The sequence below is a fragment of the Dasypus novemcinctus genome, chromosome 29, assembly GCF_030445035.2.
Source record: "Dasypus novemcinctus isolate mDasNov1 chromosome 29, mDasNov1.1.hap2, whole genome shotgun sequence".
NCBI lineage: Eukaryota > Metazoa > Chordata > Mammalia > Cingulata > Dasypodidae > Dasypus > Dasypus novemcinctus.
In genome coordinates, this window is record NC_080701.1 from 8,947,533 (window position 1) to 8,971,626 (window position 24,094).

At 36.8% G+C, this 24,094-nt stretch overlaps 1 protein-coding gene and 1 pseudogene across 1 annotated transcript in view; one reads left to right on the forward strand and one right to left on the reverse strand.

Annotated features, from left to right (window-relative positions):
* SGCZ (sarcoglycan zeta) overlaps window positions 1-24,094 on the forward strand; it is a 1,168,780-nt gene that overhangs the window by 1,099,058 nt on the left and 45,628 nt on the right. The gene's annotated exons all lie outside the window — the stretch shown is intronic.
* LOC139437818 (protein Tob1-like) lies at window positions 17,564-22,180 on the reverse strand (annotated as a pseudogene).

The following is a 24,094-nucleotide window of genomic DNA, read 5'->3' on the forward strand; positions in this document are numbered from 1 at the left end:
ACTGCCATCTTTTCAGCTCATTTTCTCTAAAAGCCCAAATTCTATCCTACAAGACCGAAAATCAATGTGTGTAACTTCTTTTCAACAGTGCTCATCCTCCTCATGGCCTCACGTCTCTTTACATAGCGCCAATGACAAACCCTCTGCTAAATAAACTGCCCTTGCCCTCTCCTTGGCTAAATGAAAAGCCTGGTTAAATCTTTCTCTTCATTGTGTCTGTGGCTGCACCCATGCAGCTGAGCATCCTGGGAAAAAAGAGAAGCCCGCTCCTGATTTAACTTGTACATGCTCCTTCATGCCGCCCAGTTCTCATGCTACATTTTCCTAGAAGACTCACTCTCCCATTCTTCTACTCACCTTCTTTTCTCAGGCCCCAATACTCCTTTCACCCACTCTTTTTCAGATGATGATCTTGCATCCGGTGACACTCTGGAAGAGGACACATTTAGAAGAGAGCTTTCACCAGCTTCTACATCTATGGCCTCTGCCTCTTCTTGTCGCTGAGGCCACTCCCTCCACTTGTGAATTATAACCACAGCAGTAGTAACACAGAGTCTTAACTCACCAGGTGCACGGGGCCAAAAGGAATGTAATTGCTTCTCCCGAGTAAGGGTTAGAAGCTGTCAGGTTGTTCAGGGTAAACTTGTGACTTGAGAAATGCAGATCTTAGTCCTATTTGTATAAAGATTGCAAATCAAATAACTGCATGACTGTGCTATAATGTCTTTATTGATCTCTTATTGATGTTTAATTTGTTCACAGTCTTTCATTATTATTAACAATGAGGAAGTGAATATGATTTTAAGCTTATGTAAATTTCTAGAGATGGAATTGAGAGTGAAGGAGACAGCATATTTTCTTTCCAAATTGTATGGACATCGTCAAACTGCACCGCATACATGCTGCTCCATTGAATTTTCCAATCAACATTGTATGAGAGAAGCTGTGAACACCATTTCTGGCAAAGTATATTAGCAAACATTCTTTCTGTCTTATTTATTTTGTTATTATTAAATAATTTAAGCTTACCTAAACTAATAACAATACTATAATTGATAACGATTACATACCACAGAGCTTTGCTGTATTTTAATAGATTTCCTTCAGACCCTTTTTTTGTAAGAAATAAAATATTAAAGTTTTTATATTTCCTATAGCTTGCCTTCATATATTTCTCCTCTATATTTTTACAGAGGTAACTATCATCCTTAAATTGTAATTTATCATACGCAAGCATATTTTCTTTTAATATTTTCCTACCTTTCAGTGTACCCATGTGCCATAATATTATATGCATATTTTATATATTATTCAAATGTAACCATACTATATGACTGAAAGGATTTTTTGGCTAAAAATTATGTTTTTGAGATCATTCATGTTTTTATCCATTTAATTACACTTTATTCATTATGGAATTGTATTGTAGGAATGACCTATGTTTCATTTTTAAAAAATTATTTGCTGAGCTCTTGCACAGTTGATAGACATTTAGCCCATTTTCATCTTTTTTCTGCTGCAAACAATGAAGCCATGGTGTTTTGTGCACATGTATTTTGCTTTCGCTATCATATAAAATGAGAAGGAGATTTTCTGAGTCGTGGGCTGTGTGTGCCTTTAGATTTAGTAGGTAAATCCAAAAAGTTTTCCAATATGTTTGTGACAGAAAATAGCTCCACTTGCAGTACAAAATAGTTCCTATTGTTTAATTTCTCTCAAACTCTTACTATCTTTAGGCTTTTAAAAAGTTTTTGCCAACTTAATTAAAATAGCAATCACATATCTTCTTTGTATTCATTTGGAATGCCTTGATTAATTGAAATGTCAAATATTTTTGGTGTATTGACTATTCAAATTTCCTTTTTGCATGTGCACATTACCCACTTAAAATTATCCTGGCATCATTTATTGAAGAGTTGCTCATTTACCCACTTCTATGCAATAGGAACTGTCATAAATCAAGTTTCTGTATAGGTATAAATTTCTTGACCTATTTCTGGGCCCTCTCTTTTGTCCCATTGGTCTGTTTCTCTATTGCTCCCACTGCACTGACGTAGTAGAATTTCATAATATCTTGTTATATGGTAGGAAAAATCTGCCCATTTGGATGGCAGGGGGGTTCTTCGTTGCTTTGCTATTTCTGGCCAGTACTCTTTCACACAGATTTTAGAATCAGCTTGTCAAATTTCATGAAAATACTATTGATTATCCAACTGGAATTACATTAAATTTATACAAATTTTGGAGAAAATTAATAAATTTATGATAATGATTTTCCTATAATATCATCATATTATACTTCTCCATTTATGTAAAAACTCTTTACCTCCTTTCCATCAAATTTAATCATACAGTTGGTAAAGAGTGCAAAGAAGTATTAAATTTGTTCCTTAGGCAAATTAATTGTCTTATTAGTTAAATTTTCTGTATGATTTTTGGGTTTTCTATTAATGAAACTGTATTATTTGTGAAGTATATAGTTTTGTGTCTTTTCCCCAAACAATAAACTTTCCATATATTTGCATTTTTCCCTTTCTTACTGTCATGTAAGATGGTACAAAGTTGAAGTGAAAGATGATATGAGCCAAAAGATAATATCACATCACACCCTTGGTTTGATATTGTACTAAAGTGACCTGTTTAACATTTCACCAAGAGATTTGAGGTTTTGCAAGAGGTTTCTTTGTAGATCTTTGTCAGGTGGAAGAAGTCCACTTCCATTCCTACTTATTATTCAAGGTTAATATTGTTGCTGTTACTAAGTACGGAAGAAAAGTGGTGAACTTATTTGAATGTTTTGTCGTGTGTCTTTTCTTATAAAATTTTATCGAAGTATATTACATACATAAATGTAAGTGTATTATAAGAGTTGTGAACTTACAAAACAATCATGCATATCATCATATAGGGCTCCTACACCTCATCCACCACCAACGCCTGGCATGGTTATGAAACATTTGTTACAAACTCTGAACTAACTATAGGCCGTATCTTACATTTGGTCTGTTTTCCCCCAACGCACCCAATTATTAACACCCTATGTAAGTCTTATTAATTTGTTATAGTGCATGAGAGAATGTTCTCATATTTATTCTGTCCATCTTCCACCGCTGGATTCCCTGTGCTGCTTAGCCCCACACTTCGTACAGTCCATTCAAAGAGTACGCTCAGTGGCTCTTGTGTTCATCAGTTGTGCTACCAGCACCTTAGTCGATTTTAGAATGTTTTCATTACTCCAAAAGTTAAAATCTCATTCCCCCTTATACTTTCCTATTGCTGTTCCTTAGAAATGCTATAATAACTTGTTTGTCATTGCTACAAAAATAAAGCAATATTATTGCCAAATATCATCCATAGTTACATTAGTTGTAGTTGTAATTTTCCCATGTACCACCATATTCTTAACACTTTGTAAAAAGAAAAACTTCTTATATCTGTACTATTAACCACAATCTTTATCTACCACCAAAATCACTATGTATTACATTCCCTAGATTATTCTCTAGCTTACTTTCAATTGACATTTATATCCACAGACTACGTGGGATAAGAAAGAGAACTGATGCCTATTGTATGTAAAAAGTTTAATAAGGTTTATTTTAAAAGTGTGAAAGTGAGTAGAGTTGGTGGTAACACATTATAGTGAGTGTAACTAGCACTGCTGATTAATAAATGTGATTGTGGCTGAAAGAGGTAGTCTGTGGATACCCTGTATCTTTTGATATAATGTAGAATGGTCTGCATCAATAACTTATTATGGTGTAGTTTATTAATTGATTTTATGCTGTTAAACCAAATTTACATTCCTTGGATAAATCCTAAAGAAACAGTCCTGGTATTTCTTAAATTTTTGTTGGTTTCAGCATGATTATACTTTCATTAGGATTTTTGTACCTATACCCATGAGTAAATGTGAGCCTTTAAATTTCCTTTCTCATGTAGTCATTGTCTGGATTTGATTTTTTTAAAAAAACCTTGATAAATTAGGGTATTGTTTTTCCTCTGCCAATTCTTTGGGTTTCTATAAGATTGGAATTTTATAGCTGGAATATTGTCAGAAATCACAAACAAAAACATCTGGGTGTTTGACTCTTCATTAATACACTGACACATTTATACTCTTAATTAACACACACAAATACACACAAGCTTGTGTGTATGTTATGCAGCACAACTTACACTTTCTAGAAATAGTAGGAAGCAAGTGAGGCTCAAAGGATTGTGCTCCCATCTACCATATAGGAGATCCAGGATTCAACCCCTGGGGACTCCTGGTGAAGGCAAGCTGGCCCGCATGGTAAGCAGGCCCCAGTGGAGAGCTGGCCCATGCAGGGTACTGCCCATGCAGAGTGCTGGTCCACACAGGAGTGCTGGCCCTCACGGAGTGCTGGCTCACACAGAGAGCTGGTGCAGCAAAATGATGCAACAAAAAGAGACACAGTTGACAGACTATAAAAGACACAGAGGACCAGGGAGCTAGGGTGGCACAAGAGATCGAGCACCTCTTTCCCATTCTGGAAGGTCCCAGGATCAGTTCCCAGTGCTGCCTAAAGAGAAGACAAGCAGACACAAGACACACAGCAAATGGACTAAGAAAGCAAACCCATAAATTTATTGTTAGATGAAGTATTATCAAAACTTTCTAAGATTTTAGGAAGCCGGGGGAATAAATAAATATATCTTTTTTAAAAAAAGAAAGAAATAGTGAACATGTTGAAAATATTGCATATCTTAATAATCAACCAATGGGTAAAACTTTTGCTGAGTTTATCAGGTAACTCCAGACGGATAGAAACACACACACACACACACAAACACACACACACACATATCATTCTGTTGTTTATAACTCCTCACTTACCAGAACATATTTTTATCAATTGGTCTAACATCTAAGCTTGAATTCATTATTATTGTAGCTCAGAGGGGCAGCATGTTTTCACGATTCTTAGTGTGGCAGATATTGACACTATACAAAGAAAATACTTGGTGACATACAAGCATAAGAAATTTTACAGATTTCTAGACTTGGCTGAAAATTGCAATGATGCACCTGATTTAGATTTGTGGAAGATTTAATGGCTCACTTTACTTTGAGTTATTCTAAAGGTAATATAAAATTCTTCATGACAATCACGGCTGGGATTTTGTGGTAGATGTTCTTGCTGAAGAAACTACATCACATAAAAAGGCAAAGATTAGTTCTGCTGAAAACTGCCTTTTAAAAAATTTAAAATTAATGCTACTAATCCTCCTGTGGATAGGAAAAACATAAAAATAGGTGTAGTTCTTTTTGTTTTACCAGCTGTTGAACGCTGAATTACATGACAAGCGATGACACAAAAGCCCAAGAACAATTTGGAAAAAAGAGTTTTTAAAAAAATCTTATAGTAACAAAGGGGTGAAAGGAATCTGTTTGGCATTAAAAAGTGCTTCCTGATGACTGTGTAGTGGATTGTTTTCCCTTTGGGGTGCCATCTGTATATGCCTTACTACTCTGTTATTGGAGGATAAACTTTTGAAACTTTCCTTCTCACCTGGAATTTTGTAAAGCTCAGTTATGAATAAATTAGTCAAATCATATACTTTCATATGAGTATGCTGTAACCACACTCCAGATTCTGACTTTGCCTGCATCTGTTCTGTTTTGTGAAAACTGCTGAAAAGCTGATACCATAAAATGGGTTGGTATTTACAATGGCAATTTATTAGTTTACAAGCTTACAATTTTGAAGCTGAGAAAAATGTCCAAATCAAGGCACCACGGGGCGGTGCTTCCTCCCTGAAGTTTGGCTATCTGTCACAGGGCAAGGTACATGGTGGCATCTGCTGGTCTCTGCCTTCTCTTTTGGGTTTTTCTGCTCTCGGTGTCTTGCTTCCATGACTTCCTCATTTCCTTGTCTTATAATTTATTCTCTTATAAAGAACTTCAGTAAAAGGATTAAGACCCACCCTGGGCCGTGCCTTAACTGAACTAACCTAATCAAAAGTCCCTACCACAGGAATGGAGCACAGTTTTCTGGGGTCCATCCAGCTTCAAACCATCACATCATCTACAGAGAGACCATGAAAATGATTGCCGAAACTTTTGTGTTTTGAAATACCTTAGATATCTTGACATAAGAAGTCCAGTCTAACTAAATTTTGCCTAATAATATATCTCATCAATTGTCCTGCATTCCCATGTCAACTGTGTAAATTAATGATGATACTGAAACCCATAAAGCTACTTATATACTTTTGAGAATAAAAGTGTTTTTTTCAGAAAAAAAGATAAATCCATAAACAAATATATTTAAAACCACTAAAGACAAGTAGGTAACATTTCTTCTGAAAAATTTCCCTGGTTATTGGTATTTTCAGTAGAAAGCACTTTGAGGTCAATGTATCAAATTTCCCAGGAAGTGTACTATAATAAATAAAAATGCTATTGAGGTGAAACCCTACCCTTCTCCATTCCTTTGTCTCTATGACCAGTGGAAAGCATATCTTACATCTATTAGAGATGAAGACCTGAAGAACAAAATATGACCAAAGGCAATATTAAAGTATTCACCTTTTTCCCCCAAAAGAAACTGGAATTTATGGTCATCTGAAGATAATTTGTTTTTTAGATAAATGAATTTCCACAAGGATCAGATAAGCTTGCATTGTATATGGATTAACTAATAATGAGTTTATAAAGCAAGGACTCTACAAAACATGCATATAAGAATAAATGTTGTCTTAAAAGAGCAAATCTAACATTAGCTACAATAATTATATGTTAGATAAAATATCCCAACTTCAAAGCAAAATATATTGTTAGATGAAGTAGTATCAAAACTTCCTAAGATTTTATTTAAAAGTGGTAAAAAAGATAATTCACCCAAGATATCTGGTTTAATTACTTTTCTATATCTCATCTTAAATTAATCTTTAATGAAATGTTTTACAAGCAATAATAATAAAAGAGCAGGGTATAGATAGCTCATTTGTTATCATTATTTCATAATTATAAATATGAATTTCCATTAAATTGAGTGCTTGCGATGAAGTGATAAATAGATTCAAACATTGCTGCCTTGAATTAAAATGCTAACCATAGAAGCTTCTGGTTATTTTGGCTAAAGATAGGTTGTGACACTTTTTCATTCAGGAATTCCTAAAGGGCTTATTAAAGTAAAGGCAAAAATGATGGCCTTATTAATTATAATCCTTGTAATTACTTATTATTTCTTGAAAATGTATGATTTTTCATTTTAAAAGTGAATGAAGAAAGTTCTACTTGAGCAGTCTAATTTTGGTTTTGGGGGTGGAAATTTAAACATGGGGTTATTTATATGTTCTTTTCATGATGTAATTTCCATCAATCCATGTAGTCATTCCATTTGAAATAATGTTTTTACTTTTAAATTTCAGCTGTTTTTTCTTTAATGAAAGGTATGAAATAATTAACAATTGGGAGCTTTTCCCCCTATTAATCAGGAAAGTAAATGCTAATAAAATATAAACTACTTTAAGATTATAAAATGTGAGTGAAAACAGATGATACAATTTCCAATCCTGATGTATTTTAATCTAATTTTCTTTATTAATTATAAATCTTTTTTTTTCATTTTAAAGGAGTTTAATACAAACTTAATATAAACAATTTCAGTCCCTGTGAACTTATAAGACACTGGCTCAAAACACTTTTATACAACTATTTCAAGTTTTGCACCGTAAAGCTACAAGGTTAGTATTTATCACTATATTTTCTTCCATAATACATATAAAAAAATCTTTAAACCCTTTACAGAAAATACATTTTTTAAAAAAGCAAATATTCATACAGTTTAATCCCACAACTAAAGGAATATCCTATACACAATTTTTAGAATAGTTGATGACTTGAAGATGTATATTTTATATCAATAAAAAACACAACATGAACCTGCTGCTGTCACAGATCATTTTACTAAAAGGATAATATAATACTATGTCAAAGAAAAAAATATATATATTCTCTGATATTTTACAAACTACACTAAATTAAATTATACAGTTAGGAAAAACCAATAAACCCATTTACTAGTGCCAAGTTTTTATTTTTAAAAAATCAGCCATGTCCTTGCTAAGGACCATATATGTTAGTATACCCTAAGGACCATATATGTTAGTATACTTTAAAATATTCAGTCAGTATAAAATATCTTGGTGCTTGGTTGGCAAATGAAAAATGATGCATGTTTAATTTTTTTAATATATTTTTTTTTATTTTTTAAAAGATACTTAGATTACATAAGTGTTAAATAAAAAATAAAGGAAATTCCCATATGCCCCACTCCCTACACTTCCCACATTCTCCCACATTAACAACATCCTTCATTAGTGTGGTACATTCATTGCAATTGATTAACACATTTTGAAGCATTGCCACTAAGCATGGATGATGGTTTACATTATACTTTACACACTCCAACACAATTTTGTAGGTTATGGCAAGATATATAATAGCCTGTATCTACCATTGCAATGTCATTCAAACAATCCTCTCCCTTTCCCTGCCCTCAGAACCTCCAGTGGCCTTTGCTTCCACATCAATTTTATAAGTTCTACATTGCTAAAATCACAATAAATCATAGTAAAATACTAGTGAGTCTATGTTAGTCCATAGTTCACTCCCCAATCCTGAGGATTCTGGGATGGTGATGCCCACTCCACTTCTAACTGAGAGGGCACTTCAATCCCATAGGTCAGATGGATGGGACTCTCTTGCTTTCAGTTGTAGACTCTCTCGGTTCCTTGGGATAGTCATTGTCCATCATCATCTGGTTAGTTGTCCTAGGTGAGTCCAATGAACTGGAGAGTAGGTGTTGAAACTCCACTGAGATTCAGGGTCCAGCTGGTACATGAGCAGCCCAAAGATTTAAGTCTCTTGGATGTACATCTATGAACTCTAGTGCCAATTATAGGTTCAAAAGAAGTCTCAGAAGAGCCACATGTAGGGAAAACATAACTAAGTCCAACTCTGTCACACTGGGGAGCATAAATTCCAAAGTAGCACCCACTGGCAAGGCACCAAACTCCTAAGCTATCTGCCATGACTATAGTGTCTGGATGTCTCCAGAGCCCTCAGGAGTCCTGCTATTTGAGGTAGTATTTACTTTGTCAGTCAATGAGATCCTGCTGAGATGTGCATAAGCATAACCTTTGGGATGACCTCCCAACTCACTTTGAAATCTCTTAACCATACAAACGGATTTGTCAATACCTTTTCCACCCAATGGTCAGAGTCTTTCTCCAGTTACATTGCTAGTTGGTGCTTGGTAATTATCCCTTGGTTCCAAGGAGGCTCATCCCTGGGACTCATGTCCCATGGTGGGGGGAAAGTAACGCATTTATATGCTGAGTTTGGCTTAGAGAGGATCTCAGTAGGTAACTCTTAGGCTCCCTATAATACTAGGCTAAGTTTCTATTTCAAAATTATAGGTTCATAAGTTCAGTCATCAATAACAAGGACCCATCAATGGGCCATCCTCCTTCACTAGTTGTTAACCCTATACTCTAGGGATTCTCCTTAGAATGGGAATTCACTATTCTTTTGGTTATTGTGTGAATCCTTACCCACAGTGACAATGCCCCATGAACACTTGAACACATTTTTACGCCTTATGTGTATGCCCCAGGTGAACCTCCCACCAGGCTTCACTCCTTGAAGAACAAGAAACATAGTTACTTCCAACAACCTTGAGGGCTTAACACACTGGTATATCCTCCTCTATTTGGTGCTACCTATACTCTCGAGAGACTCCTGCCCCTCTATTTGAGAACATAGCAGGACTCCCCAGCATGGGAGTCCAGCACCTTCTTGCTCACTACGTGGACCACCACCCACTGATACAATACATTATGACAAGATGAACACTCACACACTCCCTAGAAGTCTGCCCAGGTGCAATCTGTCCTGGATGCCCCCCACACGGAACACATTAAACCAGTAACTCTCCCCTGCCATATTGCCAAAAGAATATTCCCAACATTGTAGTTTCAACCACAAATCACCAGTGTTCACCTGCTCCTTCTCCCCCCAAACCTCTCCCAGTTCCATGGCTGCCCTACTCACCCTCCCCATCCTAGACCCCTAACAAACCATCACCACAACCCAGTAATATCACTGCACCACTGCCATGCCCCTCCACTGCACATCTACATGCTTCCACTTTATCATGGATTTTGCCCATATAGGCATTGGCTCACAACCATCCTCTCTCTTTCTAGCTCCCATATCTTCCAGACTGTAGGTCTGTAAGTTTGCTCAGTTTGTTTAATTCATATCAGTGAGGTCGTGTAATATTTGTCCTTCAGTGCCTAGCTTGCTTCACTTAACATAAAGTCTTCAAGATACATCCATGTTATCCCCTGTGTTAATATTGCATGCTTTCTTACAGCTGATAATATTCCATTGTATGTATATACCATAATTGTTTATCCATTCACCTGTTGATGTCAGTTTGGGCTGCTACCAAATTTTGACAATAATGAATAATGCTGCTATGAACATTGGTGGCATATATCTGTTCATGTCCTTGCTTTCAATTCTTCTGGGTATATATCAGAAGGAATGGAATGGCTGGATCATGTGGCAGTTCTGTAGTTAGCTTCCTGAGGAAACACCAAACTGTCCTCCACAATGACTGCACCATTCTTCATTCCCACCAGCAGTGGATGAGTGTTCCCATTCCTCCACATCCTCTCCAGCACTTGTAGTCCTCTGTTTTTTTTTAATAGCTGCCAGCCTAGTGGGTTGAAGATGATATCTCATTGTAGTTTGATTTGCAGTTCCTTAGTAGCTAGTGATGTTGGGGATCTTTTCATGTGCTTTTTAGTCACTTCTTTGGAGAAGGGTCTATTCAAATCACTTGCCCATTTTTAAAATGGGTTGTTTGCCTTTATTTTTGAGCTGTGAGATTTCTATGAATATTCTGCATGTTAGGCCCCTATCAGTTAAGTGGTTACCAAATATTTTCTCCCATTGAGTATGCTGCCTTTTCACATTCTTGACAAACTCTTTTGAGGTGCAAGAGTTTTAAATTTTTCCCCATTTATGTATTTTTTCTTTCATTGCTAATGCTTTGGCTACAGAGTTCATGAAACCATTTCCTAATATAAGATGCTTCCCTACATTATCTTCCAAGATTTTTATGGCCTTGGCTCCTAATTTAGATCTATGATCCATCTTGAGTTAATTCTGTATAAGATGTAAGATGGTGTTCCTCTCTCATTCTTTTGGATATGGATATCCAGTTTTCCAAGTATCATTTGAAGTGGTCATTCTCTCCCAGTTGAATGGGATTGGTGACCATGTTGAATATCAGTTGACTCTATAAGTAAGCATCTGTAGCAGAACTCTCAATTTGGTTCCATTGGTCAGTATGTCTAGCCTTGGCCCAATACCATGCAGTTTTGATCACTGTAACTTTGTAGTATGTTTTAAAGTAAGGTATTGTGATTTCTCTAATGTCCTTAGCTTTTCCAATTCAGTAAAAAATTCTGTGGTAATTTTTATTGGGATAGCATTAAATCTGTAAATCATTTTGGGTAGGATAGACACCTTAATGATGTTTAGTCTTCCTATCCATGAACAGGGAATATTCTTCTATTTATTTATGTCTTCTTTGATTTCCTTTAACAGTGTTTTACAGTTTTCTGCAAGCAAGTTGTTTATATTTTTAGTTAAATTTATTCCTAGGTATTCAATTTTTCTTGTTGTTATTGTAAATGGGATTGTTTTCTTGATTTCCTCCTCGGATTGCTCATTATTGGTTTACAGAAATGTTACTGATTTTTGTACATTAGTCTTATAACCTACCATTTTAATGAACCCATTTTAAACTCTAAAAGCTTTCATGTACATTTCTCAGGTCTTTCAAGTTATAGAATCATATCATCTGCAAATAGTGAAATTTTTACCTCTTCCTTTCCAATTTGAATGCTTTTTATATCTTTTTCTTTCCTAAGTGCTCAAACAAGTGCTTCTAATACAATGTTAAATAAGAGCAGTGACAGTGGGCATCTTGTCTTAATCCAGATCTTAGAGGGAAAGCTTTTAGAATTTCACATAACATCATATTGAATATGATGTTAGCTGTGGGTTTTTTATAATGCTGAGGAAGTTTCCTCCTGTTCCTATATTTTGAAGTGTTTTTATCAGGAAAGGTTTCTGTATTTTGTCAAATGCTTTTTCTGCATCTGTGGAGATGGTCATGTGATTTTTTTCTTTCACTCTATGTGGTGTAGCACATTGATTGATTTTCTTATATTGAACCATTCTTACGTACCCTACACAGGGATGAAACCCACTTGGTCATGGTGTATGATTCATTTGATGTGTTGTTGAATATGATTAGCAAGTATTTTGTTGAAGATTTTAGCACCTAGGTTTATTAGAGATACTGATTTATAGTTTTTCTTTCTCATGGCTTCTTTGTTTGGCTTTGATATTAGGTTTATGTTGGCATCATAGAATAAGCTGGGCAATGTTACATCCACTTTTATTTTTTTGGAAGAGTTTAAGCAGGATTGGTGTTAATACTTTCTGGAATGTTTGGTAGAATTCACCTGTGAAGCTGTCCAGTCCTGGGTTCCTCTTTCTTAGATGGAGGTTTTTGATGACTAATTTAATCTTGTTACTTGGAATTGGTCTGTTGAGTTCATCAGTTTCTTCTTTTGTCAATGTAGGCTATTTGTGTGTTTGTAGGAATTTGTCCATTTTCTCTAAATTATCCATCTTGTTCATATGCAATTTCTCAAAGTATCCTCTTATGATACTCTTTATTTTGATGAGGTCGCTGAAATGTTTCTTATTTCTTATTTGTTTCTTATTTTAGGTATCTGTGTCTTCTGTCTTGTTGTTAGTCTAGCTAAAGGTTTGTCAATTTTATTAATTTTCTCAAAGAAACCGTTTTTGGTTTTATTTTTTCTAGAGCTTTCTTATTTTCAGTTTCATTTAGCTCTGCTCTAATCTTTGTTATTTCCTTCTTTCTACTTCCTTTGGGGTTAGCTTATTGTTCTTTTTCTAATTCTTCCAGGTGTGCAGGTAATTAAGTCTTTGATTTTAGCTCTTCTTTTTTAATATAGGCATTTATGGCTATGAAATTCCCCCTCAGTATCACTTTTGCTGCATGCCATAGGTTTTGCTATGCTGTGTTATCATTTTTGTTTGTTTCAAGGTAGTTAATGATTTCTTTTGCAATTTCCTCCCTGGACCCACTAATTGTCTAAGTGTGTGCTGCTTAACTCCCACATCCCTGTGCTTAATCTGGTTCTCTGCCCATTACTGATTTGCAGCTTCATTCCACTGTCATCAGAAAAATTACTTTGTATAATTTCAATCTTTCTTAGTTCATCGAGAGTTGTTCTATGGACTAGCACGTGGTCTATCCTGGAGAATGAACCATGTGCACTTAAGAAGAACGTATATTCCACTGTATTTTGGGTGTAAGTCTATTAAGTCCAAACCCTCTAATGCATTATTCAAGGTCTTTGTTACTTTTTTTGATTCTCTGTTGAGATGTTCTGTCTAATGGTGATAATGATGTATTAAAGTACCCCACTATAATTGTAGTGGCATCTATTTCTCCACTTAGTTTATCCAGTATTTGCCTCATGTATTGTGAGGTGCCCTGGTTAGATGTATAAATGTTTATAATTGTTCTTTCTACTTGATAGATTATCCCTTTTATTGGTATATAGTGGTCTTCTTTCTTTTATAATAGTTTTACATTTAAAGTCAATTTTATCTGATATTAGCATAGCTACTCCTGCCCTTTTTTGGTTATCATTTGCATGTAAAATTGTTTTCCAACCATTCACTTTCAGCTTCCTTGAGTCCCTGGTTGTAAGGTGAGTTTCTTGTAGAAAGCATATAGATGGATCATAGTTCCTTATCCATTCTGCCAATCTACATCTCCTGACTGAAGAGTTTAATACATTAACATTTGGTGTTATTACTGCCAAAGAATTATTTACATTAGCCATATTTTCTTTAGATTTATGCAGGCCGTATGTTGTTTTTATTTCTTTTTATCTTTTTATTCTTATACTCTCCTCCAACTCTTTCTCTCCTGTTTTTTGTTTTTGTTTTTGTTTTTTGTTTTCCTTTCAACCTGCAGAACTCCCTTTAGCTTTTCTTGAAGGGTGTGTTTCTTATTGACAAACTCTTAATTTTTGTTTATCTGTGAATATTTTGAACTCTCCCTCATTTTTGAATCCTAGCTTGGCTGGATAGAGAATTCTTGGATGGAAGTTTTTTTTCTTTTAACACTTTAACAATGTCATACCACTGGCTTCATGCTTCCATGGTTTCAAATGATAATAAGCCCTTAATCTTATTGACTCCCTTGTATATAATGGGCCTCCTTTCTCTTGCTGCTTTCAGTATTCTCTCTTTGTCTTGAGCACTGGACAATTTAACAACTATATGTCTTGTCTAGGCCTGTTAGGATTTATACTGTTTGGGGTGTGCTGCATTTCCTGGACATGTATGTCCATGTCCCTCAATAGGGTTGGGAAATTTTCAGCCATTATTTACTCCAACACACTTTCTATTCCCTTTCCTTTCTCTTCTCCCTCTGGGATGCCTATATTGCATATATTTGTGCATTTCATGTTCTCATTCAAATCCCTAAGTCCCTCTGGATTTTTTCTTTCTTTTTATCTATCTGTTTGATTTCAGCTGTACTATCTTCCACATCACTGATTCTTTCCTCTGCCTGTTCAAATCTGCTCTATGTGCTTCCAGTATATTTTTTTATTTTGTGCATTGTGCCATTCATCTCCATCATATCCATAATCTTTTTAAGTATGTTTACAGTTTCTTCAGTGTGTTCTCCCAGTGTCTTCTTAATATCCTTAATCTCTTCTTTCACTTCACTAAGTTGATCGATGATATTTGTTTGGACATCTCTGATTAGTTGTTCCACGTTCAGCATCTCCTCATCTTTTTTGGTTTGTTTGTTGGACTGGGCCATGTCTTCCTGTTTCTTAGTATGGATTGTAATTTTTTGTTGGTGTCTAAGCATCAGTTTATCTTGATCTGTTTATTAAGTTGATTAGCTTCTTCTTCTACTCCAGGGTTTTATTTTGTTCTTGTTGTTGTGTGTGGTAAGTTTTCTCTTTGACACTTCATTCCTCTTATTCTATTTCCTTATTGTTGTCAATGTTCCCTTGAGAAAAAAGAAAGTATGACCAGAGAAAAGGAAAGCGATAAGAAGAGAAAAAGGATAATAGTAATAATTATAGTAAAATGTAGACTATGATCCATATAAGATCTAGGAAATTGAGTAATTAACTTACATAAGAAGTCCAGAGGAATAAGAATAAAAATGTGGAACAGCAACAATGAAATGAGAAACAGAATGGAGAAAAATATATAGAATGAATTAAAAGGCTGGAGTGATGAGAAGGGAGGGGGGAAGAAAAGAGAATAGAGGAAGAATTAAAAAATAGAAAAAGAAAGAAACCAGAGGAAAAAAAGAGAGAGAAATAAAAACAAGAAAAATTGAAGACCAAAAAAAAAGATGTAGAATGAAAGAACAACAGAAGATAGAAAGATGAAGGAAAGAAAAGAAATAGCACAGATAGACAAAATCAGTAAACAAAGAAAGGGATACAAAGGGAAAACACAACAAACAAGAAACAAGACAACAGTACATAAATTTTACCAAAAAGAAAAAGAAAGAAATAAAAGAACAAAAAACAAATGAACAATGAAAAAAATAGCCCAGAAAAACAGGCTTTCCTCTTCCACCCTTAAGGAGCTTCTCAAGCTTCTGATGTTCATCAATCAATCACCCTGCAGCCTGCCCTCTGCTGCAGGTTTTGAACCAGGTTTTAGTGAATAAACTAAGTTAAATTTTAATAAAGCAAACTTTTTCAGAAAAATAAGAGATACAAAAAAAAGCTAACACAAGAACAATGTCTATATGCTCCTGTCATAAAGTATCAGCTGGGTGTCTGATACCCCAGTGGATCACTTCTCTAGGAAGAGCCAGGAATTGAAACAGAGACCTCATATACTCAAAAGCTAAGCTTTCTCCTTAGGTCAGTTAGCCTCTCAGAAAGCTATCTGCCCCCTTTCCCTCAGGCAGGTTAGAATCTTAGCTGTTTGCCAGAGTCTTGCTGATTAGGCTCCTGTCGGTCCCCACCTGTTCTCTATTGTAATTGTTTTCTCTCCCAGAGTAGCTGTGTGTGAAAGTCTGTCTGAGCGGATCCCCACTCCCCCTTTCCTGGTCAGGTCCCTTTTGAGACTCAGAGGGGGCTCAGCTGGCCAAATTAACCTCAAAGAAACCACTCTTGACCCTCTTCTAGAACCCTCTTCTTCCCAGGGAACCCTAAATAGGCTTTGAAAGCTTACTGAGCTCTTCTTACCACCCATTTCCCTTAAGGGAGTTGGAATGTCAATAGTTTCCAGCTGCTGGACTAGTTAGATGCCTGTCTCTGCCCCTTCCCTTCCCAAGTTCCTCTCTCCCAGAGCAGCTGGATGTGACAGCCTGCCTGAACAGATTTTCCTCTCCCTTCTCCCCAGGCCCAACTCAGTACTGGCCAGTATCCTCCCTAAGTTTCAAAGGGAGCTCAGGTGTCTAAACCCACAGTAAGGAACTACTCCCCACCCTTCACCAGATCCCTCTTCTTCCCACGGAATGCTCCCTCCCACTGGCTGGCTGGTGAGAGTCAGGAGGTCCACAGAGGCTATCCACCTTGTGGGTGGGACTTAGCCACCAGCTGTTTCCAGCCACAGGGGTGAGCAGCTCACATTTTCCTTTGGACTTCTCTCTCTGTCCAGTTCCCTCCAGATTGATGCCTTGAAGCCTCCTGTTCTGTGGTTTCCCAAAACAACTCACTCAGTATAGCAGTTTGATATGGTTCATGAATTCCAAAAATAGATATTGGATTATGTTTGTAAACTGGTCTGTACCTGGACATGATTAAGTTATGATTAGGGCTTTGATTGGGCCCATCAATAGGGTCACAGATAAAAGGCATGGCAAAGGACAGAGTTGGAGTTTTGAAGTTGGAGTTTTTGATGTTGGAGTTTTGAAGTTGGAGTTTGATGCTGGAGTCTTGAGCTGGAGCCCTGGGAAGTACACAGAGGAGCTTGATTGTGAGGAAAGGAAAGCAAGGCCTGGGAAGTGAGGAACCCAGAAAATCTGAACCCTGGCAGACATCAGCAGCCATCTTGCTCCAACACATGGCAAAAGACTTTGATGAGAGAAGTAACTTATGCTTTATGGCCTGGTAAATGTAAGCTTCTATCCTACATAAATACCCTTTTATAAAAACCAACCAATTTTTGGTATTTTGCATCAGTACTCTTTTGGCTGACTAATATACTTGGGTAGCATTTTGCTCCTTCTCAGCCGTTTTATTGCAAGAGATCTGGGGAAGACCCACCTACAAAGACACTATCTTCCCAGGTGTTTTATTTTTGTAACCCTGCTTGAATGTACCATAAGCTTTAAAAAAAAATCTCAAGAGAGTGATAAAAATCCCCCTTGGGCACATGCATTTTACCTTGTATGTACATTTTTTTTTCTTTTAGTTAGATAACTGACTGGAGTTGCTGGTTAGAATACTGCATGTTATTTAAACTAAAATTCAATTGATCTACAAACACTTCAAAGGCATTACTGTACTGGAGAGGACTGAGGTTATGGGGGCAGTCACCTGGGAACATTCCACTGGTACTACTTCCTTGACCCTGCATTTTAGGACAAATGAATTCCTTGGCATTAGGAGAAAGAACAGAGTTTCTCTGCTGTTATTGCTATGCAGTGGCAGCAGTTGCTGCTGGCTGCCCAGGCCAAGGCCAAATAGAGGGTACATAGAGGAAGAAATGGCTTTCTGCTTCAAGAGGTCATTCACATTCAGCCCAGGTTGATAGAAGCACATGCCACCTTATCACTATGACCACTCTTCTTCATATTGGGAGAGCCCAAGTTGGTGGCAGCAGAAGTGGCAGGGTAAAGTGAAAGGCTGAGTGGTGGGACATGCAGGTGGGGCTTACAACAGCAGAGGAACCAAAGGGAGGCCAGGGAGAGCTGGACCCTGATGAGGCTGGTCACTTGTGGGCATAAAAACCTGGGCCTCTGCATTAAAGCAGTTTTCTGATCTCCTCATCCAACTCACACCGTTTTCATTATTATCATCCACATGAAGCAGTTTCACTGGCTCCTTCTCACCAGTTTGTCAGGAAACTTCAAATGGGTGGATCCAAACACTAAGATCCTGTGGCCACGAACACCACCAGTGTCCAAACCACTCTCCTTGGATGCCGCTTCAGTCACTGTGGGTGCACACCTCAGCCCTGATGCTTGATGGCTCTTCAGGATACCAGCGCCCTTCATATTGCTTCTTAAGAAGTCTTTTAAGCTCTTCACCGAAAGTATTGACACATCTCCTGGGAGCTTATTGTACAAATATGAAGTAATAAAAATGAGCACTACTTGGATTTCAAGTCGCAGAGCTGCAATGCCACAAAGTTAGATTTGGGTTTCCATTCCCACCCCACCTGGGCGTGGGCCCACGCTGGTTTCAGGAGCTCGTTGCCCTCTGGCTCATGAATGGGCAGTGGTTGGTCAGGTGAGCGCGCTCACTTCTCCATGCAGCCCTGTGCCCCCACCAGCATCCCCACGCTGCACACCGGGCCAGAGCTTGGCTCCTTCTCCAAAGCATTTATTTTGAAATGCGTTTCATCTTAAAACTGATTAATTACAAAGCATTTTCTATTTGTTCACCAAAGATCTTTTCCATTATCTTTTTTTAGCTTCTGTAAATCTACAGACATGGGGGACAGGGCAGGATTTTTGTATCCAAAAATAAATGTCCTAAAATATTTTTGAAGCATGAAAAATGCTGAATGAACATTAAAGAGATTTTAAAATTATTTCTTTGCAGAGATCTCAGTAGTTTATTCTTAAGTCTCGAATGAGCAACACGGTGTCTTGTTTCCATAAGAAAAAAAAGTTTAACAATATTTTTTCTGTTTTACTAGAAAAATTAACATTAGCTAGATTCAGTAATTACAGTTTCAATAAATTCAGATAATTATCTCAGGTCATTACTAACCTAATTCGTGCAAAAAAGTTGTTACAAAAATAAACATATTAAGAAACAAGTATAGCGTGTTTTAAATATCAATATAAAATAGAATATTTTCATCTCTTAATGCTCTTTTTCATTCTTTCAATCCCATTCTTTCTTTCATTTACTAATCTTTACCTGTATATCACAACCCATGCAAGTATGCAAAATTGAATAAGAACAAATCCTCAACTTCCAAGAACTTGTAAGTCACTAGGTAAGAGTTATAAGCAAATTGTAATCTAGTGTTATAAATGCTACACTAGGAATGTTCACAAGGAGCTGGGGAAGCCAGGCAGAGGGACTAAGAAAAAGCAGTAAGGCGGACAAGATAATCTGCATAAACTTGAAGAATGGATAGAAAGTGCCATCAAAAAGGATGGTGGATAGATATACTTTGAAGAAGATATGTTATCTATGACAGCCCAGAAACCTTTAAATATCTGCAAGAGTTTTTTTATCACTGAAGTATAAAATCCATAGAACGGCTAAGAGGTAAGGGAGGCACTATTTAGGAATTTGTCCTATAGACAACTGGATTCCCAAAGCATTTTAAGCAAGAATTACCTAGTCAGCTTTATTTTAGAACTGTATTTGGCAACAGTTTGGAGGAATAATTTGCAGGAAATAAAGTAATATAAAAGGTGTGAAGAGAAGTGCATCTTTAATTGGGTTGTGCATCTTTTTGTTCTTGAGTTATAGGATTTCTTTACATATTCAAAATATTAAACTCTTATGAAATAGTGATATTTAAATATTTTCTCCCATTCTCTAGGTTGAATTTTCACTTTCATAACAAAATCTTTTGATGTCCAAAGGTTCTTCATTCTGATGAAGTCCCATTTAACTATTTTTTGTATTTTTGTGCTCATGCTTTTGGTGTAAAGTGTAAGAAACCATTGCCTAACATAAGTTTCTGAAGGTGTCCCTGTGATGGTTAAGTTCAGGTGTCAATTTGGCTAGGCTATGGTGCCCACTGTTTGGACAAGCAAGCGGTGCCTTGATTGTTACTATATGGATAATTCCTTGATTTATCATTAGTCAGTTGACTTCATCAATGGCTGATTACATCTACAAACAACAAAAGAGACTGACCTCAGCAATGAAAGAAGTCTAATCCAATCAGTTGAAGGCCTGAAAGGGGGAACTATTGATTCCAGCAGTTGGAAAGAATAAATTCTATCTGTATTTCAACCAGCCATTTATTCCTGGAGAACTCATCAAAGCCTTCATGGGAGTTCTGAGCTTTAGGCCTTCCCTATGGAATCTGGACTTGCCAGTCCCCATGGTCATGTAAGCCAATTCCTATAATACATCTCATATATATATATATGAGATGGTTCCATTTCCCTGGAGAACCTTAACTAATATAATACCCTTCCTATGCTTTCTTCTAGGAGTTTTATAGTTTTTGTACTTATATTTAAGTCTGATTAATTTGGGGTTAATTTTTGTGTGTGATATGAGTTAAGGATCCACCTTCATTCTTTTGCATAGGATAACCAGTTTTCACAGCACCAATTATTGAAGAGACTATTCTTTCCCTATTGAGTGAACTAGGCATTTATGATAAAAATAATTGGCCACAGATGTGAGGACTTAGTTGTGAACTCCCAATTTGATTCCATTTTTCTATATATCTGTCCTTATGCCAGGGCCATGCTGTTTTGATTACTATAGCTATACAATATATTTTAAAACCAGAAAGTATAAGTCCTCCAAATTCATTCTTATTTTTCAAGAAGGTTTTGGCTATTTGGGTCCCCTTACCTTCAATATAAAATAGATGATTGAATTTTCCATTTCTGCAAAGAAGTCTGTTGGGGGAAGAAAAGGGGAAGATGGGGTCAAAGTATGCCAACCAGGGTACAGCACTCTTTAAAACTGGGAAGAAAGGGCAGAAGCATCCAAGGAAGCTACTTTGAGGATCTGCAGACCAGGAAAGTGCCACACACCTCATCCAGGAGGGATTTGGAACAGAGAGATGAAGAAGCTGAAAGGAAAACTGTGAGTTATTCTTCTTAGCTGGGAACATATCCCATCCTCCACTGCTGAGATGAACAGCCTCAGTGAAACCTATGGCCAACTGCAGCCAACTGAGAGGGAAAGGGGCATGTTGCTCCCTGGGAAGAGGCGGGATGTGGCAGACAGTTGAGTGTGGTTTCTCTTCTGTGAGCTTCAGTGGTAGAATTCCAAATGTGAATTGTGGGCTCAGAAAGTCCAGCCAGTGGAACTTGAAAGACCCAACTCTATGGAAAGTTTTGCAGAAGAGCACTGTGGCTTATCTCTTGTGCCCAGCCCCAGACCACTGTGGACCTTGTCTGCCCCCATTAGTGGGCCCCAGGCCTTGTTTTGATAAATTAAACAAGGCAATCTTAAAGTTTTTGAAAAAAGTTAACCAAAAATCAAAGAAGAACTGTGAAACAAATCACTAGGCAAGAGAGAGAAATTGGCCAACAGAGTAAAATCACCAACATAATCAGATGCCTAGGCATCAGCAAAAATTTACAAGTCATTTTATAAGAAGCAAGAAGAGATGGCCCAGCCAAGGCAACAAACCAAGAATCCTGTGAGACACAGGATTTAAGACAATGAACTCAATGATGTTCACACATATCTCCTAAAAAGATTCAAGGAGTTGAGGGAAAATATGATTAAAGAGATAAAGGATAGTAAGACAGTGGAGGAGCATGAAGAACAATTTGAAAGTCTGAAAAGAAAGTAACAGTTTATGGGAATGAAAGATAAATGTATGAGATTAAAAATGCAGACTTGCAGCTCCTACCCTCTGGTTTCTTGGACTTACCCTGGTCAGCTGACAGGGAGGTGAAAAGGGTCAACTACCATACCAGGGAGCCAAGAGTGCCTACAGCTGCAAGCAGGAGAATGGCAACCATCATCCATGTGGAATCTAAGCTCCCTCTTGAGGTAGAGGGGGACTGGACATAACCATCCCAGGGTCCACAGGATGGAGGAATAGAGTATGGATTAGAGTGGACTTACTGGTGTTCTGCTGGGAAACTATTGTGATTAGTAAGGGAAGACATTGTAGTAGCAATGTGGAGAGGGTGGCCATGGTGGCTGCTGATGGTAGGAAGATGGAAGAAGAGATATGGTGTGGGGGCATTTTCAGGATTTGGAGTTCTCCTAGATGGTGCTGCAGGGACAGATGCTGGACTTTGTGTATCCTGTCGTGACCCACTGGGTGGACTGGGGGAGAGTGTGGACTACACTGTCCATCTGGTGCAGCAGTGCTCCAGAATGTATTTGCCAGGTGCAGTGGATGTGCCACAATGATGGAAGAGGTCGTTGATATGGGAAGGATGGGGCGGGTGGGTTGGGGGGTATATGGGAGCCTCATACTTTTTGAATGTAACATTTAAAAGAAAATAAAGAATAAAAAAAATACATTAGAGTCATTTAATGGTAGATTTGAATTGGTGCACAGAATTAGTGACTTAGAAGACAGAGTATCATAACTTGAAAAGATAGAAGAACAAAAAGAGAAAAGAATGAAAAAATTGAACAGGGTCTCAAAGAATTGAATAAAAATGTGAAATTTACAAACATACAGATTATAGATGTCCCAGAAGGAAGGAGAACGGAAAAGGGGCAGAAAGAATATTTGAGGAAATAATGACTGAAAATTTCCTCACCCTTATTAAAGACATAAATGTCAATATCCAATTGGGACAATGTAAACAGAATATATCTGAATAGACCTACTCCAAGAAACCTACTATTCAGAATGTCAAATGCCAGAGACAGAGGATTCTGAAAGGAGCAAGAGAAAAGCAAGGGAACTTTATAAGTCTAAATGATGATCTCTAATCAGAAACCACAGAGGTGAGAAGGCAGTAATGTGATATAATTAAGGTACTGAAGGAGAAAAACTGCCAGCCAAGAATTCTTTATCTCACAAAATTTCCTTCAGAAATGAGAGTGAGTTTAAAGTCTTCTCAGGGAAACAAAAACTGACAGAGTTTGTCACCATGGGACCAGATTTACAAGAGATGCTAAAGAATGTGCTGCAGCCTGAAAGGAAAAGATAAGGACAAGAGCCTTAGAGAAGAGTGTAGAAATGAAGATTATAAATAATGACAACTAAAAGGGTAAAAAAGACAGACAATTCAAGATATGACAAAGAAAGCCAAGGGATAAAATGGACAAAGCATGTAATGCCTTTACATTAATAAAATTGAAAGCGAATGGATTGAACTCCCCAATCAAAATATGCAGGTTGGCAGAATGGATTAAAAAAATATGAGCCCTCTGTATGCTGTCTACAAGAGACTCAACTTAGACAAAAGGATACAATCAGACTGAAAGTGAAAGGGTGGAAAAAGATATTCTATACAACTAGAAACCAAACAGATCTTTAGTAGCCTTACTAATTTCAGACAAAATAGTTTTTAAATCCAAAACTGCATTAAGAGATGAAGGTCATTATATATTAATAAAAGGGGAAAGTCACACAGAGAAAAAACAATAATAATTATTTGTGCACCTAACCACAGTGCCCAAAATACATGAGGTCCACAGTGCCAAAACTCAAGGGATAAAGAGACATCTCTACAATAATAGTTGGTGACTTCAAAACACCACTCTCAGCATTTGGCAGAACATCAGGAATGAAGATAAATAAGGAAACGGAGAGACTGAATTATATGATAAGTGAACTAGACTTAACAGACATTTATAGAACATTATACCCTAAAACAGGAGGATATACATTCTTTTCAAGTGCTCATGGATCTTTCCCCAGGATCGACCATATGTTGGGTCACAAGTCATATCTCAATAAATTTAAAAAGATTGAAATTATAAAAAGCACTTTCTCTGATCATAATGGAATGAAGCTGGAAATAAATGAGGTACAAAAGGGAAAATCAAAATTATGGAGATTAAATAATACACTTAAATAATCAGTGGGTCAAAGAAGAAAAGACAAAAGAAATCAGTAAATATCTTGAGAATAAGGAAAACTAGA